The sequence below is a fragment of the Pongo pygmaeus genome, chromosome 4, assembly GCF_028885625.2.
Source record: "Pongo pygmaeus isolate AG05252 chromosome 4, NHGRI_mPonPyg2-v2.0_pri, whole genome shotgun sequence".
NCBI lineage: Eukaryota > Metazoa > Chordata > Mammalia > Primates > Hominidae > Pongo > Pongo pygmaeus.
In genome coordinates, this window is record NC_072377.2 from 143,697,299 (window position 1) to 143,715,210 (window position 17,912).

Sequence of the window (17,912 nt, forward strand, 5' to 3'; positions counted from 1 at the left end):
CCCCCAGGAACTGAAACCTGGATGAACTAACTAAGTTTACAGGCCTGCAAAGCTGCACACCAGTAAGGCCCTAAGTCATCAGCTGGTATTTCTTTCTAGGGCAAACCTCTCTGGCCCGGCACAGGTCAGGTCTGGGTAAGGAAAGAACCTAAGCATGACCTCTACCTGCCCCCAAGTTCTCCTCAGAAATTACAAAGAAGCCTTCCCTACTCCATGCTATGTCAGCAATACACAGAATTCTATTTGAAGGCTTTAAATTCTGATTTAAGTAGGACTAACAGAAGTAAAAAGCCAAGGATTTCTGCATGGTCCTTAGAAGCAAATGAGCCTTCCTTCCATGTCCATGGTGCTCCTGCCTCCCCGGAGTTTCCAGAGACCTTCCACACCCATGATGTCAGGTGCAGCAGAGTAGAAAGGGCAAGGTGATTTTCCATATTGTATTCAGAAGAGACCAGAGGTGAGAATCAGCCAGTGCTCCTAATGGAGGTGAATACCCTGGACAAACTCAGAGGCAGCTTAGGTTGTACTAAAAAACATTTTCAAGGTTGTTTATTGCACCTCCTGTATGAGGGCTTTCATCAGTTAAAATGGGTTTTTTCAAAGCACAGGGAAGCTGATGATTCACCCAGGTGCACAACAGCTGCTGGGAAGACCTGTGGGAAGAGGCCACCTAGCAAAGGCAGGCTGTGTATGGTAAGAAGGGTCTCCAAGGAATGCCCTACATGCCAAGCCACATGCTGTCAGGATATTAATCCAAACCCATCTTCCACACTTTACACTGTTTACTCTCTCTGGGATGTGGAGCATTAAATTATATCCAAGGACTACACAAGTCCTTCCAACTCTATTCCACACTTACTTCTTTGCTAAAAAGATCTGTAACCTGGAAACAAAGCCCTCTGCCTAATAGCAGCAATAATTCTCCGCAAAGAATAGGAAGCCAGACTGTCAGTTCAAACTCTCCTAAAAGGTATTGCCCCATTGAAGCTTTAGTTTAAGTTTCTCCAAAAAGTGGAGAAACCTACTACTGATCCCCTTTTCCCAGAGATGACAGGCCTGTGTAACTAAGCGTCCTGAGAGGAGGGTTCAAACCAAAAGAGGAAAGAGGAATCACCACCACTCCATTCCTGCCCTAACTGCAATGGCCCTGGAAATGGTAAAGAATTCCAAAGAGGACTGCCTCATTGCTACAAGAACTAAGAACAAGCTACATGAATAGGAGACAAAGCTACCTGGATTAGTCACAGCCCTACTCTGGCTAGCGGTATGACCCTAAATGGGTCATTTAGACTCTCCGAGCCTCCATATTTTACCACCATAAAATGGGGATGTTGTGTGGCCAGGCACAATGGCTCATTCTTGTAATCCCAGCACTTTGGGAGGTCAAGGTGGAAGGATCGCTTGAGGCCAGGAGTTCAAGACCAGCCTCAGAAACATAGCAAAACCCCATCTCTACAAAAAAATTTTAAAAAATTAGCCAGGCGTAGTGGCACATGCCTATAGTCCCAGCTCAGGAGGCTGAGGTGGGAGGATATCTTGAGCCCAAGATTTTGAGGTTGCAGTGAGCTACGATCACACCACTGTTATTCCAATCTGGGTGTGAGTGAGACGTTTTCTCTAAAAAAACTACAACTAAAAAATAAATAAATGGGGATGTCATAAGATTCAGACTGAAAACAGAAAAATTTGAAAACAGTAAAATATTGCACATACTTTACACCTGACTGTTATTCCAAAGACCCCTGCATGAGAAACCCTAGGACATTTCTAGGGAGCAGAGAGGCCAAGCTGTCACATCTGAGAGGCAGTCTACAGTGACTGGGTCCGGTTGTTTACAGAGAAATCCATACATCAGGAGTAAAGTGAGGACAGAGTAAAATTTGAAGAGAAGACCACACATGGGTCTGCTCAGCTACATTTAAAAAATAATACAGCAGGTCTCCAAATAACATTGCTTCGATCAACATTATTTCCTTATAACACCGATGAGAAAAAAATAATTGTTTCCCAGCCAGGGCCACTGCTTGTGTGGAGTCTGCTCATTCTCCCCATGTCTGTGTGGGTTTTCTCTAAGTCCTCAGTCACCTTCCACATCCCGAAGACGTGCCTGTTAGGTTCTCTGGTGTGTGTAAGGGGTCCAGTCTGCATGAGTATCAGGGTGTGTGAGTGTACCTTGAAATGGGATGGCGTCCTGTCCAAGGCTGGTTCCTGCCTGGCGCCCTGAGCTGCCGGGATGGGCTCTGGCCACCCAAGACCCTGAATTAATCAGGTCGTAATTATCTCACTTGTTTTTATTAATCCTTCTTAAAGGTATTTATAGCTCACATTTATCCCAATTTTTAATATTAGAAGTGTTTTGGTCTTTATTTAGAAGTTTGGTCATGTTTCTGTAACAAGAAATATTCTGTAGGAACTTAACTCTTGTTTATACCAATGAGCCATAGTAAAATTGGTTTTGTATACATTTCACTTAAAGTCACAGTTTCCAAGAACTTATGACCGATGACAAGTGAGGACTTACTGTATATGCATATGTTTCAAATTTGAAAAGGCACACAAAGACATATAGTGAAAAGTAAGTCTCCCTCCTCCCCCATTCTCTACTTACCCAGGGCCTCTCACTAGAGACAAACTGCACTGCTTTCAGTTTCTCATGTATTCTTCCCGAGATATTCCAGGCAGCTAATTTCTACTGGAGATGGGGATATCGTTTGTGGCAACACTCTCAGACCTAGAAGGTGATGCCAGGCAAGTAAGCACTGCTGGAGCACTTAGGGACTATGAAAAAAATGAGACAGCCAAAGGATAAGATATCACCTTGCAAAAGATTCCATGGAGATGTAGACTTCCTTCTGGCTATTATACTGTTTTGCCCCTTGGCTGACCACATTTAAGCAGTGATTCTGTCCAATGTATTTCCCTTTCAGTTGTATTTGTTCACCCAGAGCTCTTTCTCAGAGATGTCATTAACAGAAGTGGCCTCTGGGACCTTATGCTGCACCAGCCTGACCACCAGGCCCTTCAAAGTAGCCAGAAGCAGGAATAACCATCAAACCTGCCTCAGTGGAAGCTGAGCAAAAGGGCAAAAAGTGCAAAAGTTCTTGAGTCACCATCTTTCTAGGGACAAAAGTTGCTTTTCATAGCCCAGTGAAATCAGAATATAAGGGAGGATAAAGCCCAGACCATAGATGTTCTACAGGGCCGAACCCAAGAGATTAAGTCACTACCCACAGACAATTATAGGACACTTTTATCTAAAGATAGGCTTTCACCAAACGCCCTCAAAAGTTTTCAAGCTATGTCCTCCCCTCCCCCCACCTTTATTATTTTACAAGGAATTTAAATGTGTGAAACTCCAGCCTCTGCCCAAAGGATACAGATGAGTAGCCTATAGGTCAAATCTAGACCACAAATATGCTTTGGTAGTCCCTAGAGATTATGAATATCTGGCTTCCCATATGACATGAGGAGGCCATACTCACCCATGACGATAGGCTGAGTAGCAGCCACCCCTGATGAAGCACATAAGCACTCTGGTTTGACACAGGCCCACCATTCTCTGTTGCCTCTCTGTTCCCAACTTGGCCCTAAAAACATCTGAGTTGGAGACTCCTAGCCAGTGAGTAACACAGGAGGCTAAACTGGCAAGTACATCAGCTGACCAAATAGCAGGACTCTTGAATTCATAAACATTTATTGAACACTCTCTATGTGCCAGGACTGTGCTGGGGATTGGAGGCATGAAGAGGAATGACAGATGCAGTGTCTGCCCTCTAGGAAGTTCTAATCCAATTGAGTGTACAAGGCTTACTCTAAGGAATCCAATGCTTCAAAAACAAAGGGCTCTGGGAATGGAGCATGTGAACTCACTGTGGCTGGGAATCAAGAAATGCTTCAGGGAAGTAGGATTTCAACAGGATTGTTATCATTTCTTAAGTTTTCATGTAAACATCCATTCAACAACCATTTATGGTATCCATATTACACTCAGCATTATGCTAAGAGACACATTAAATCACAACCCATATCCTTGAGAAGCTCATATAAAAAGAGACAAACATCATACCATAATAAAAGTGTGCTGAATTCTATAATAAAGGTGTTGCAATGGGGATACAGATAAGGACACATCAGGTAAGGCTCACTGAAGGTGGCAGCTCTGCAGCATAAAGTAGGGAACTGGCTGGGTGCAGTGGTTCACGCCTGTAATCCCAGCACTTTGGGATGCCGAGGCGGGTGGATCACAAGGTCAGGAGCTCGAGGCCAGCCTGGCCAACATGGTGAAACCCCGTCTCTACTAAAATTACAAAAATTAGCCAGGTGTGGTGGTACATGCCTGTAGTCCCAGCTACTCGGGAGGCTGAGGCAGGAGTATCACTGGAACCCGGGAGGCAGAGGTTGCAATGAGCCGAGATTGTGCCACTCCACTCCAGCCTGGGGCAACAGAGCAAGACTCCATCTCAAAAAAAAAAAAATAGTAGGAAACTAAGGAGAGAGTACTCTGGGCAAAAGAACTGGCAGAGACACAAACATGAGGCATACTCAGAGGACCACATGGATCAGTTCATCAGGAGCAAGGGGTACACGTGGGTGATGGTATGGGACATATTAACTAAAATGGTAGGATGGGTATACACTGCAATAGGCTTGGAACACCAAGACAACCTGATACATTTGGAATTTATTCAGGAGCTAGTGGGTGCCATTGAAGGCTTCTGATATGGTTTGAATTTGTGTCCCCACCCAAATCTCATATCAAATTGTAATCCCCAATATTGGAGAAGGGGCCTAGTGGGAGGTGACTAAGTCATAGGGGCGGATTTCCCCCTTGCTGTTTTCACAAAAGTGAATTCTCACAGGATCTGGCTGTTTAAAAATGTGCAGCATGTCCCCCTTGCTCTCTTTCTCCTGCTCCAGACATGTAAGACATGCCAGCTTCCCCTTCACCTTCCGCCATGATGGTAAGTTTCCTGAAGCCTTCCCAGAAGCAGAAGCCTGTACAGCTTGCAGAACCATGAGCTAATTAAAACTTTTTTCTTTATAAATTACCCATTCTCAGGTATTTGTTTATAACAGTATGAGAACAGACTAATACAGCTTCCAAGCATAAGTATTCTCTGATAAGCACAATATATAGGAAGACCCAAAGTGGCAGTGGTATATAGTGTCCTGGAGGAAGCAAAAGCAAGAAATAAGAGGGCGCTTCTGTAATAATTCTGGAGCACAGTCACAGGAAACAGGAGAAGCAACAAAACTAGGTAAAAAAGATACTGCAGAGGCTCGCTAAAAAGAAAAAGACAATGGCATTTTCTTGAATGTACTAATTCCTATTGTTTACCAATTTAGATTGGCCTTCCCTCCAAATAGTGAGTTTTTTTACCTTATTTGTTTCATACAGAGAAGTAAGGCATGGTCTATAGTCATAGTGCCTGGATTTTTTTTTAAAACTCAGCTTGAGATCAAAATAATGGGATTGGCTCCAGGGGCTTTTTCCTCACTCCCTTGCTACATGGAACCAGTTGTACATCTCAAAGAGAGAGACAGTCAACTTGAGCACAAAATCTGGGTCAGTGTATGTGACTGTGCCTCCGTGACTTTGCACAAGGACCAGAAATGAGCATACAAATCAGAGGAAAGCAGTGACAAAAGTCAACATTCCCTTGATGAGCTAATTGCTTCATGTCTGGCTGAAGAGCAGAAAGCAAGAGATAAGGAGAACACACTATCTGAGGGACCAGGCAGGCTCTGGACTAGCCAGCCCTACTCCAATAAAATCGCCACGTCAGACACTGCCCCCGAAACAAGGCCTGCTGGCTTGAGCACCTGATGAGAGAGAACCTGAGAAAGATAAGCACTAAGCTGAGTAAAGAAGGAGATGGCAGAGAAGCAGCAAAGCTCCTTGCTACCCATAACTTTTAGTTATTCAGCACGAACTACCTATAACTATTGATATAAATAATATAAATACCAACCAACTAAGACAACAATGAGGTGATGGTTAAGATAAAACTTGCTTGGTCAGCATAACCTATCCTGAAACTAAGACGTGGCTCAGAAACTGGAAACTATTGTTGTCAATAATGATGACAACACAGAGCATTTACATCAGGGGTCCCAAACCCCCGATACTAGTCTGTAGCCTATCAGAAACCCATCCAAGGAGGTGAGCAGTGAGTGAGTGAGCAAAGCTTCATCTGTATTTATAGCTGCTCCCCATCGCTTGCATTAACGCCTGAGCACCGCCTCCTGTCAGATCAGTGGCAGCATTAGATTCTCATAGGAGCACAAACTCTATTGTGAACTGTGCATGCAAGGGATCTAGGTTGAACACTCCTTATGAGAATCTAATGCCTGATGATCTGTCACTGTCTCCCATCACCCCCAGATGGGACCGTCTAGTTGCAGGAAAACAAGCTCAGGGCTCCCACTAAGTCTACATTATGGTGAGTTGTATATTTCATTACATACTATAATGTAATAATAATAGAAATAGGTTAGGCATGACGCCTGTAATCCCAGCATTTTGGGAGGCCAAGGCAGGTGGATTACCTGAGGTCAGGAGTTCAAGACCAGCCTGATCAACATGGTGAAACCTCAACTCTACTAAAAATACAAAAATTAGCGGGTGTGGTGGTGCACATCTGTAATCTCACCTACTCAGGAAGCTGAGGCAGGAGAATTGCTTGAACCTGGGAGGCAGAGGTTGCAGTGAGCCAAGATTGTGCCACTGAACTCCAGCCTGGGTGATGGAGTGAGACTCTATCTCAAAAATAATAATAATAATATAAATAAAGTACACAATAAATAAAATGCGCTTGAATCATCCCCAAACCATCCCCCACATCCCCCAGTCCATGGAAAAATAGTCTTCCACGAAACTAGTCCCTAGTGCCAAAAAGGTTGGGGACTGCTGTTTTACATTGTGCCAGAGGAAGCACCATATCTATTCTCTGAATTCTTAAGATAGCTATAAAAATACATATTACTATTCCCATTCAACAGATCATAAAACTAAGGCTTAGAGAAAATAAGTAACTTACAATCTGACAACTAGTAAGTAGATATTAGAACGTAAATACAAGTGAGTCTGACTCCAAAGTGTGTTTAAACTACTCTGACATACACTCATTCCTTCTCTCTTTCTCTTAGAGATGTATTGAAGGTTTGCTTGGATCACCAGATAAGGTCCACTGTTACATCTGGCCTCATTCTTTACAGAAACGCACAAGTCTGGCCTGAGCACTATTTGTTTCTAATACGAAGGAAGACTTCAAATTCATTTCCTCTGAGGTAAGAGCAAGAGAAAACACATTTCGACATGAGTAGGAGGAAAAACAGCACGACAGCAAAAATCTTCAACCATGAGGGTATAAGATCATGCACAAGGCAGTAAGTGGAGACAGGGGCTCCTCCTTCCCAGGAGACTTTTAACTGCAAAAGCATCCTGCATCTTTACAATGCTTTAAACAATTCTAACAACTTCTATGGCCACACTTTGTAAGACCCCTAGCTTGTGTCCCAGCTCCAACACTAGAGTCCCACTATTATGTGGGTGGCCTAAAAAAGATCCTACCATTAGGTGGCCCACTTCACTTCTCTGGGGCTCAGTTTTTGTTGTTAGAAAAATAAAAACCTATCAAATGCAAAATGGAGGCATTGTGCAGTAACAGAACTAGAAGTGTATCTCCTGACTCTTCACTCATCCACAGTACCACAAACAGCCAGCCCTGATGTTTGCAAGGAAATAAAGATCTCTATAATATCTTCCAGCCCAAAACACAATCATTTTAGACTTTAGCAGCTGGGTCCAAGGAAGGAGACTTAACTTCAAGAATACAGTCAAACCCAACTCCCCATGAGTATGAGATGGGGTGTGGGGAAAAACAAGAAGCAACCTTAGGCCAGAGACAGTGGCTCACGCCTGTAATCCCAGCACTTTGGGAAGCCGGGGTGAGCAGATTACCTAACGTCAGGAGTTCAAGACCAGCCTGGCCAACATGGCAAAACCCCATCGCTACTACAAATACAAAAATTAGCCGGCCATGGTGGCAAGCACCTGTAATCCCAGCTGCTCAGGAGGCTGAGGCACAAGAATCACTTGAACCTGGGAGGCAGAGGTTTCAGTGAGACTCCATCTCAAAAAAAAAAAAAAAAGCAACCTTAAATACCTACTTACTACTTACGAGCTGGCCCCTTAAGCTTCCAATACACACTATCCACAGCACTCAAAGCATGACCAATCAATGTTGTCTGTATCGATTGTCCTACTTTATGTTATTCCACTGGGCTGAAGCCTGCTAGTTTTCTAGTTTGGTCAGATGGCTGCTGTCCCCTTGGGAGCCTCACAGAAACGAGACTATCCCCAGAGGTAAAGAAATGTCCATTTAAAAGCCCACTGGTACAGCTGGGCATGGTGGCTCACACTTGTAATCCCAGTGCTCTAGAAGGCCAAGGTAGGGCATCACTTGAGGCCAGGAATTTAAGATCAGCCTGGGCAATGTTGCAAGCAAGACCCTGTCTCTTTAAAAAAAAAAAAAAAAAAATTAAATTAGCCAGGCATGGTGGTGCACACCCATGGTCCTAGCCACTTGGGAGGCTGAGGTGGGAGGATCACTTGAGTCGAGGAGTTAGAGGTTGCAATGAGCTATGATCACACCACTACACTCCAGCATGGGCAACAGAGTGAGACCCTCTTAAAAAGGGCCAGGCACAGTGGCTCACGCCTGTAATCCTAGCACTTTGGAAGGCCGAGGCCAGCAGATCTTGAGGTCAGGAGTTTGAGAACAGCCTGGCCAACACGGTGAAATCCCATCTCTACTAAAAATACAAAAAGTAGCCAGGCGTGGTGGCAGGTGCCTGTAGTCCCAGCTACTCGGAAGGCTGAAGCAGGAGAATCACTTGAACCTGGGAGGCAGAGGTTGCAGTGAGCCGAGATCGCAACACTGCACTCCAGCCTGGGCAACAGAGCAAGATGCTGTCTCAAAAAAAAAAAAAAAAAAAAATCCACTGGTGAGTGAGGCATGGTGGTACATGCATGCAATCCCAGCTACTCAGGAGGTTGAGGTGGAAGGACTGATTGAGCCCAGGAGTTCAAGACCAGCCTGGGCAACATAGCAAGACCCCATCTCAAAAAAAAAAAGTCCATTGGCATTAGCTTTCCTCACCAGAACTTTAGGATGTATCTCAGATTATTCTTCCAGTTTCTAGATCTCTCCCATCACAAGACTGAAGGAGCAAACTACTTGCAGAGATGGAAGTAGCCAGATGTGGAGATCAGTTCACTGACCACTTTGATGTTGTTCTGCCAGTGATGATAAGTGGTAACCAAAAGGGATGATCAAGAACTTCCTCAGTCACAACATAGCGTGTGAGCAGACCTCAGAAACATACCCCTCCCTGTTTCTCTGTAGATGTGAAATGTGAAATGTGACAAGGGCCAAACATCAGACTCTTCCCAAAGGTTCCAATGTCCAGTCTGGGGACACCTGGGCCAACACAGCAGCCCCAGCTGTGAAGATGGAAGGTTCAAGACGCATCAGAGAAGCAGATGGTAAATGGACCACCTCAAAATTCAAAGACTGGAAGAAAATTAAAACAATAAAGATAAACTTGGCTGGGTGTGGTGGTTCATGCTTAATAATCCCAGCACTTTGGGAGACCAAGGCAGGAGAAATGCTTGAGCCTAGGAGTTCAAGACCAGCCTGAGCAACACAGTGAGACTATCTCTACCAAAAAAAAAAAATTAGCCAGGTGTGGTGGCACATGCCTGTAGTACCAGCTACTCAGGAGGCTGAGGCAGGAGAATCACTTGAACCCAGGAGGCAGAGGTTGCAGTGAGCCAAGATCACGCCATTGCACTCCAGCCTGGGCAACAAGAGCGAAACTCAGTCTCAAAAAAAAAAAAAAAGGAAAGGAAACGAAAAAGCTTGTGGTACTAGTTGTTTCTTCTGGATAAAAAACTGGCCTTGATGACTATATTAAAGAAAGAATATCAGATAAGACCATGCATTCTCAATGAGTGCAGTATCAGCCCAGAAGGGGTGAAAATTGATTCTTGGGGGAAAAAAAGTTAAATATTACAATGGTTTGTGGCCATCCAAAGGGCCACAATACAAAAACAGATACACAGTACATCTGTGGTATTAAAATTCCATTGGGGATAGCTGGGCATGATGGCTCATGCCTGTAATCCCAGCACTTTGGGAGACTGAGGTGGGCAGATCACTTGAGGCCAGGAGTTCAAGACCAACCTGGCCAACATGGCAAAACCCCATCTCTACTAAAAACACAAAAATTAGTTGGGCATGGTGGTGGGCGCCTATAATCCCAGTTACTCAGGAGGCTGAAGCACAAGAATCACTTGAATCCAGGAGGCAGAGGCCACAGTGAGCAGAGATCACACCACTGCATTCCAGCCTGGGTGACAGAGTGAGACTCCCTCTCAAAAAAAAATTCCACTGGGGGAGTAGACAATTAAGGGAAAAAAAGTCTCAAAATATGATAATGAACAGAAGGTTGAAAAATAATTAGATGAACCCAAAGGTTGAGTCTTAGGCGAACCCTAAGGACAGAGTGTTCATTAATTTGTATAATGGTCATGGGTAGGGTAACTAACTTGCCCTGGTTTGCCCTGGACTTTCCTACTTTTGGCACTAAAAGTCCCACATATGGATATCCCTCTGTCCTGGGCAAACTGGCATGGTGGTCCACTCTTCTCAAGAGAGAGATCAATGAAGGCATTCCCATTTCACAAATGAGGTGACACCAAGAAACACAGTGGTTGTCACGGATTCACAGCACTTTAGCAGCATTCCTGAGGAAAGGCTGGCTCTTTCCGTTTGTCTAGTCCTATGCTCACAACTCTCTGCCCCTGACTTCTACTTTGGCAGAGAATGTTACTCATGAATTGATTATGCCACTTCCTTCTCAATACCAAAGCCAAGGGCAGTATTAGGAGGATGAAGGCAGACATGGCCAGCCAGCACAATCACACCCTTGTCTTACAGCTGCCTGGTGGAACCTGAAGGAACTACAAGTCTAGGCTGAACATGTTTTGTTGCTAATGGATTCTGGGTAGAAATTTGCAAAAGTAAGAATGCCAGGTGTAAACTCCTCACAAGCTAGGAAAATTCCATGAGGTTCTCCACATGTGTCTGAGCAGCCCGAATCTTTTACAAGGTTTTTGTCCCAAAGATGAACTCAGTTACTGCTTATGCTAGGAATCAGGGGTTACCCAAAGCCTCACTCTGAATGGCAACAGGCTATTCTCCTACTCCCCTACTCAGCAGTGAAATCCTTGGTGAAAGTAAAGGAAGAAAAGAAAAGGGCAGGCTATTCCCTCTTTAGTCTACGTATAATTAAAATACAAGGCTCTCTGCTGTAGAAGACTAAGGTTTGCAGTTTAAGGCCGACTCAGAAAAGGATAAAGTATTCATCCTTGCTCAGAAAGAGAGATTAGCTCCACAGGATCGGTCTCCAAATTGACACCAAATCCAGGAGTTAGAGATGGCTGTGCTACAGAGCGTGATCCAAGCACCATCTGGAGCCCCCAGAAAAAAATCCCTAGGAATAGCGACCAAGGGACTAGCATTGTAAGAGAGTTCAGATTAGCTCTCCTGAAAAGAGGCTTACTACAAGAGACTGGCAGACAGCCTCTGCAGCAAAACTTCACTTAGGAAAGGATAGAAAATGAATGAAGAAAGACAGGGGGAGGCTGAGCAGGTCAGAGTATGAATCCACAAGTATGTGAAAAAGAGAATCCACCTATTTCGAAAAAGTTACAACTTCCTTTAAGAGCCTTTTTTTTTTTTTGAGACAGAGTCTCTCACTCTATCACCCAGGCTGGAGTGCAATGGCACAATGATCTCGGCTCATTGCAACCTCCGCCTCCCGAGTTCAAGTGATTCTCCTGCCTCAGCCTCCCGAGTAGCTGGGATTACAGGCATGCACCTCCACGCCCGGCTAATTTTGTATTTTTAGTAGAGATGGGGTTTCTCCATGTTGGTCAGGCTGGTCTTGAACTCCCGACCTCAGGTGAACTCCACCTGCCTCAGCCTCCCAAAGTGCTGGGATTACAGGTGTGAGCCACCTCACCCGGCCAGAGACACTCATGTTGTTTTGAATATTCTCATTAACGGCAAATCTTCATTCTTTGAGGGTGAAAACATTTATTGCATTCCTATGTCCCAAGAGCTTTCATGTGTAATATGTCATTTAACCACCCTTCAAAGTAAATATTATTCCCAGTTTTTTTTTTTTTAGACAGAGTCTCGCTCTGTTGCCCAGGCTGGAGTGCAATGGTGTGATCTCAGCTCACTGCAAGCTCCGCTTCCCAGGTTCACACCATTCTTCTGCCTCAGCCTCCCAAGTAGCTGGGACTACAGGTGCCCACCACCTCGCCCGGCTAATTTTTTGTATTTTTAGTAGAGACGGGGTTTCACCGTGTTAGCCAGGATGGTCTCGATCTCCTGACCTCGTGATCCGCCCACCTTGGCCTCCCAAAGTGCTGGGATTACAGGCATGAGCCACCACGCCCGGCCCTATTCCCACTGTTATGTAGTGGTACATTGAGCCCCAGAGGTGAAGTAACTTATCCAAGGTTATGTGGCTAATAAGTGGTAGACTCAGAATTAAAACTCACGTTCACCACCCTCCAAAAATCTGTTATTTCCACTTCATAAGAACTGTTAACTCATCTGAAGACAAGGCAGGTGACAAGGTTGCTTACCCATGCCATTCGGGGTTAAATATATATAGGCTGTGTGCAGTGGCTCACGCCTGTAATCTCAACATTTTAGGAGGCCAAGACAGAAGCAGCGCTTGAGGCCAGGAATTCAAAAACAGCCTGGGCAACACAGCGAGACCCTGTCTCTACAAAAATTAAAATTACAAAATTAGCTGGGCCTGGTGGTGTGCCCCTGTAGTCCCAACTACTCAGGAGGCTTTAGTGAGAGTATTACTTAAGCCCAGGAGTTCAAGGTTGCAGTGAGCTATGATTATGCCACTGCACTCTGGCCTAAGCCACAGTGTGAGACCCCATCTCAAAAATAATAATAATAATAATAATAATAATACAGTATGGTTTAATATATTAAAGAAACTGATCTCTCATATGGTTCAAAAAGGTCTCTGAAAACAATTCCAGAGGTGGATTTTCAAAACTGCCTTGGACAACAGCCACATCACTTAGGCACGCCATCCTCAACTCCCACCACCTACACCTGCACACATCACCCTAAAGGAGAACATTCATTGGTGGATTAAGTTCCCACATGTCAGTTATTTTAAAATCCATTTTGTTACCTTTCAGTTTCACTTAATTAGCCTCTTCTCCTGCCAATGAAACACACCAGAGCTCACAGTTGGCCTCAGTAGAGAAGTAATAGCTGGCCTTCAGAAAACAGCAGGGAAGAGGAAGTAAGTGGGAATCAAAGTACTAGGGAACTTTTCATTCCTGGACTGCCACATCCCTACTAAAATTTCCATCACCTGTAAAATGGGAGCAGAAAGTCTCTTCTATTGCCAATTTCATTAAAACAGCACATGTATTCATGAGCAGATTAAATTCACTAAACAAATGAAAGAAAGGGGAAATAAATGTGGTGTGGTAACACCATCTTAAAAACCCGAGAGCCATGTTCTCAAAACCACAGACCAAGTTCTGACCCATGTTATACAAATATCAATCCCAATATCGTTACACTCTGGCTCCCATCAAAATCCTACCCAATCCCCAAATCTGGCTATACTTTTATCAAAAAAGAAAAAAACTTGGGTGGGGTGAGAGCAGAAAAGACAAACACAACAAAATATCTTTCACAATGTCAAAAAAAAACCTGTTTATATGCCAGGCGAGGTGGCTCATGCCTGTAATCCCAGCACGTTGGGAGGCCGAGGCAGACGGATCACCTGAGGTCGGGAGTTCGAGACCAGCCTGATCAACATGGAGAAACCCCGTCTCTATTAAAAATAGAAAATTAGCCGAGCACGGTGGTGCATGCCTGTAATCCCAGCTACTCGGGAAGCTGAGGCAGGAGAATCGCTTGAACCTGGGAGGCGGAGGTTGCTGTGAGTCGAGATGGCACCATTGCACTCCAGCCTGAGAAACAAGAGCGAAACTCCGCCTCAAAAAAAAAAACAACAAAAAAAAACTGTTTATAAACACATCACTTTCTTCTCTTAGCAAATATGTAAGTTGCATTCTCCTCCTGTCTACTTAGTTTGGGTTAACTTAACCCCCGCCCCATCTCTCAGATCAGTTTATGTTTTTATTTAGGTTTATTGAGGTGGGAAAGCCAACTGAACTTTAATCGAAGCCAGGCATTTAAAAATACTAGAAAACTGATCTTACATATATAGGTAGTCAAATATTTTTAAAAGACATCAAATGGCATTCTAATTCCTCCGGTGCAAAGAAAGCCCCAGCCTCACAGGTGTTAGCATTTCCTGATTCCTAGCTTTTCCCACTCAGAGCCCCATTCCAGGGGCTCATATGTCAAGTCATTCTCTCCTGACTTCTGAAGCAGGGATTTTCAAAGCCAGGATTCCGGGACCACCTGAATGAGAACCCCCTGGGGTACAGCTGCCCACGCACCATCTTATCGGAAATCCCAGGGAATGGAGCCCAAGGCTTATGCACAAACCCCCTAGACGATCTGAGAGAGAACACTAACCAATGTCTGTAACCTCTAAAGGCAAATTTTCCAGGACAAAGAAAAACAAGCAATAAGAGAGTAACAATAATTCCACATGGGAAGAGACACAAGGGTCTCGGAGATCAACACCAAGCCACCCCTTCTTCGGACAGATACGGAAACTTAGGCTGGGAGAATGAAACGGCAAGGGCACTAAAAACAGGTGCGGAGCCAAAGCCAATCTCGAATTTCCACGGCCTCATCTCCTGCCAATAAAGAAGTGAATGGAGACATTCTGAGTGGGAAAGATAAGAAAGGTGGGCCTTCGGCAGGGAGCCCCGGGCCCACTTGGACGTCCCGCTTTGGAGACAGTAGTGAGGATGTGTGGGTCCCGAGAACACTGCTGGGAAGGCGCCGAGGCCGCCGGCAAGAGGAGGCCCAGGAAGCGCCCTGAGCCCCCCGCCCAGCTCCAGGGCCGGGCGGCCCTCACCGCCCCTACCTTCGGCTTCCGGCAGCCGAGTGGCAGACACAACTCCCACAATTCCAGGCGGCCGCAGCGGCGACCAGCTCCCCCTGCGCAAACGCGGCCGCGACCGTCTGAGCCCGTGAGCTGGCAGCTGTTACGTTGCTCGCGGCCTCGCCCAATCGCGGGCCGCCAGAACAGCGCGCAGCGCTCCCCCTGCCCTGCACCGAGGTGGGAGCCCCGCCCCTACCCCCGCCCCCTGCAGATTCTTGCACGAGCTGCCCCCGTGCCCCTCCGCCTGGGGAGGGAGGGCTGAAGGGATACCTCCACGCCTGCTTCTGCTTCCAGGCTGGAACTGCGAAGTTTCCTGTCTGATTTTCCAACAGTGTAATTATTTCTGGCGGAAGGACCCTCAGAAAGCAATCAGAGGGGTGCGGAGTAAAAATAAATCAAGTTCTTGTGACTCAGTTTGGGACAGAAGCCGAGAGTCTCCAGCAATAAAATTTCTCGCAAATTCATGCAAAATAGGACACCTTTAAGTCACTCACTTTATATACTTGCGTAGATTTTTTACAAGGACCAGTTATTTTAAAAATAGCATCAGGCGGCCGGGCGTGGTGGCTCACACCTGTAATCCCAGCACTTTGGGAGGCCCAGGCGGGCAGATCGCTTGAGGCCAGGAGTTCAAGACCAGCCTGGCCAACATGGTGAAACCCCGTCTCTACTAAATATACAAAAATTAGCCAAGCGTGGTGGCGGGCGCCTGTAATCGCAACTACTTGGGAGGCTGAGGCAGGAGAATCGCCTGAACCCACGAGGCAGAGGTTGCAGTGAGCTAAAATCATGCCACTACACTCCAGCCTGGGTGACAGAGTGAAACTCTGTCTCAAAATCTAATAAAATAAAGGTCACTTGTGATTCTGATTTTTTAAAGACAGAATCTGTGTCCCCCAGGCTGGAGTGCAGTGGCACGATCTTGGCTTATCACAGCCTTGACCTCCCAGGCTCAAGGGATCCTCCCTCTCAGCCTCCAGTAGCTGGGACCACAGGTGCGTGCCACCGTTGCCAGGCTAATTTTTTTTTTTTTTTTTTACAGACAGGGTCTCGCTATGTTGCCCAGGCTGGTGTCAACGCAGTTGTAATTCTGCTGTACCAGTGAATATCATACTTTCTGTGCCAGGTGCTGCATATATATTATATTTACTTACAACGTCCTCTGAGCAGAATGGTCATCCCGTTTTTATAAATGGGGAAGCTGACGCTCAAAGAGGCTAAAGGAGTTATACAAAGTCATACAGTCAGGAAGTGATAGAACTGGGAGTTAAAGCTAGATTTAGGTGTCTCCAATGCCCTGTTCTCTTTCCACTATTCCACTTTTAGACCTTCCCCTTGCCTAGACATGCTTAACCTGATGAGTAAAAATGACTGCCCCCTCCTGCCCTCAGAGCCCCCACACAGTGATTCCTGGTCATTCATGAGTGGAGAAAACAGTAATCCAGACAGTTACCTCCCCAAATGGCAAGTATTTCCCAATAGCAAACAACCTATTTCTGGACTTCCCTTCCCTTTTCCATGTACTCTATGAGCTTCTAGCAGACGATTTACCTTCTTGATTATGTTTACTTCAAGCAGATGGGAAACTGACTTCATAGCCACTGAGCAAACCTTGGTTACTAGTATGGGAAGGGAGAACAAGCCCCTGGGCAGTAGTTCAGTGAATAGTGCCAGTTTATGAGAAAGGTCTAGATAAAACACCTAGGGCCTGATTTGGAAAGAGAACAGCTCACTTTTCCCCTGGAACACCCAGGAGACCAGTGAGAAGAACTGGGCCTAAGAATAATTCTAGCTTATGTCACTGCCTAGTACCATAAGTACAGATAATAAATGTTCAACAAATATTTCATAAGTGATAAATTACAGAATGAACATATAAATTATAATAAGACTGGCACGAGTTATAAAAAAGATGTTAATAAAGTGCTACAAGAGTAAGAGCCTTAAAAATAGATTAAGCTCAAATCTTATAATAGCATGAATAAATGAATGCTTGGGCCAAGAGAAGAGTCCAGCTGAACACAGCTGCCAGCGCTCAAAGCGGGGACTTTCTCCTTGGGACAGACCTAACCAGCTCAGGAATGTGGTAGGAAAGGGATAGTCTGTCTCCCACTGCCACCCCAGGCCTGGTCTCCAAACCTTGAAAAGCCCTGCCATGGTCTGAATGTTGGTGTCTCCCCTAAATTCATACATTGGAACCTCATATCCAATGTGATAGTATTAAAAGGTGGGCAGGTTGGGCCAGGCATGGTGGCTCCTGCCCGTAATCCCAGCACTTTGGTAGGCCGAGGCAGGCAGATCACAAGGTCAAGAGATTGAGACCATCCTAGCCAACATGGTGAAACCCTGTCTCTACTAAAAATACAAAAATTAGCTGGGCGTGGTGGTGTGCACCTGTAGTCCCAGCTACTCGGGAGGCTGAGGCAGGACAATCGCTTGAACCTGGGAGGTGGAGGTTGCAGTGAGCCAATATCGCACCACTGCACTCCAGCCTGGTGACAGAGCAAGACTCCATCTCAAAAAAATAAAGTAAAATAAAAATGGTCAGGTTGAAGGGAGCTGCCTTGCCCCTTCTGCCATGGAAGGACACAGTGATCTCCCCTTCCACCATGTGAAGCAAGGCAGCAAGGCACCATCTTTGAAATAGAGAGCAAGCCCTCACCAGCCCCTAAATCTGTTGGCACCTTGATCTTGGATTTCCTGGTCTGTAGAACAGTGCACAGTAAATTTCTGTTTGTAAATTACCCAGCCTAAGGTGTTTG

General features: G+C 45.5%; 1 protein-coding gene across 4 annotated transcripts in view; it reads right to left on the minus strand.

Moving 5' to 3' along the window:
• SIL1 (SIL1 nucleotide exchange factor) overlaps positions 1 to 15,331 on the minus strand; it is a 234,978-nt gene extending 219,647 nt beyond the window's left edge. Inside the window, exons 1-3 of one of the 4 annotated variants that reach the window (XM_054488876.2) lie at positions 14,673 to 15,010; positions 13,489 to 13,568; positions 13,303 to 13,390 (exon numbers count right to left, since the gene is read on the minus strand). The gene's annotated coding sequence lies outside the window, so the exon portion shown is untranslated. Of the gene's footprint in view, positions 1 to 13,302; positions 13,391 to 13,488; positions 13,569 to 14,672; positions 15,011 to 15,132 lie in introns of those variants that run through there. The other 3 variants (XM_063665528.1, XM_054488874.2, XM_054488875.2) reach the window with 3 other exon arrangements.
• Between the last annotated feature and the right edge of the window lie 2,581 nt (positions 15,332 to 17,912).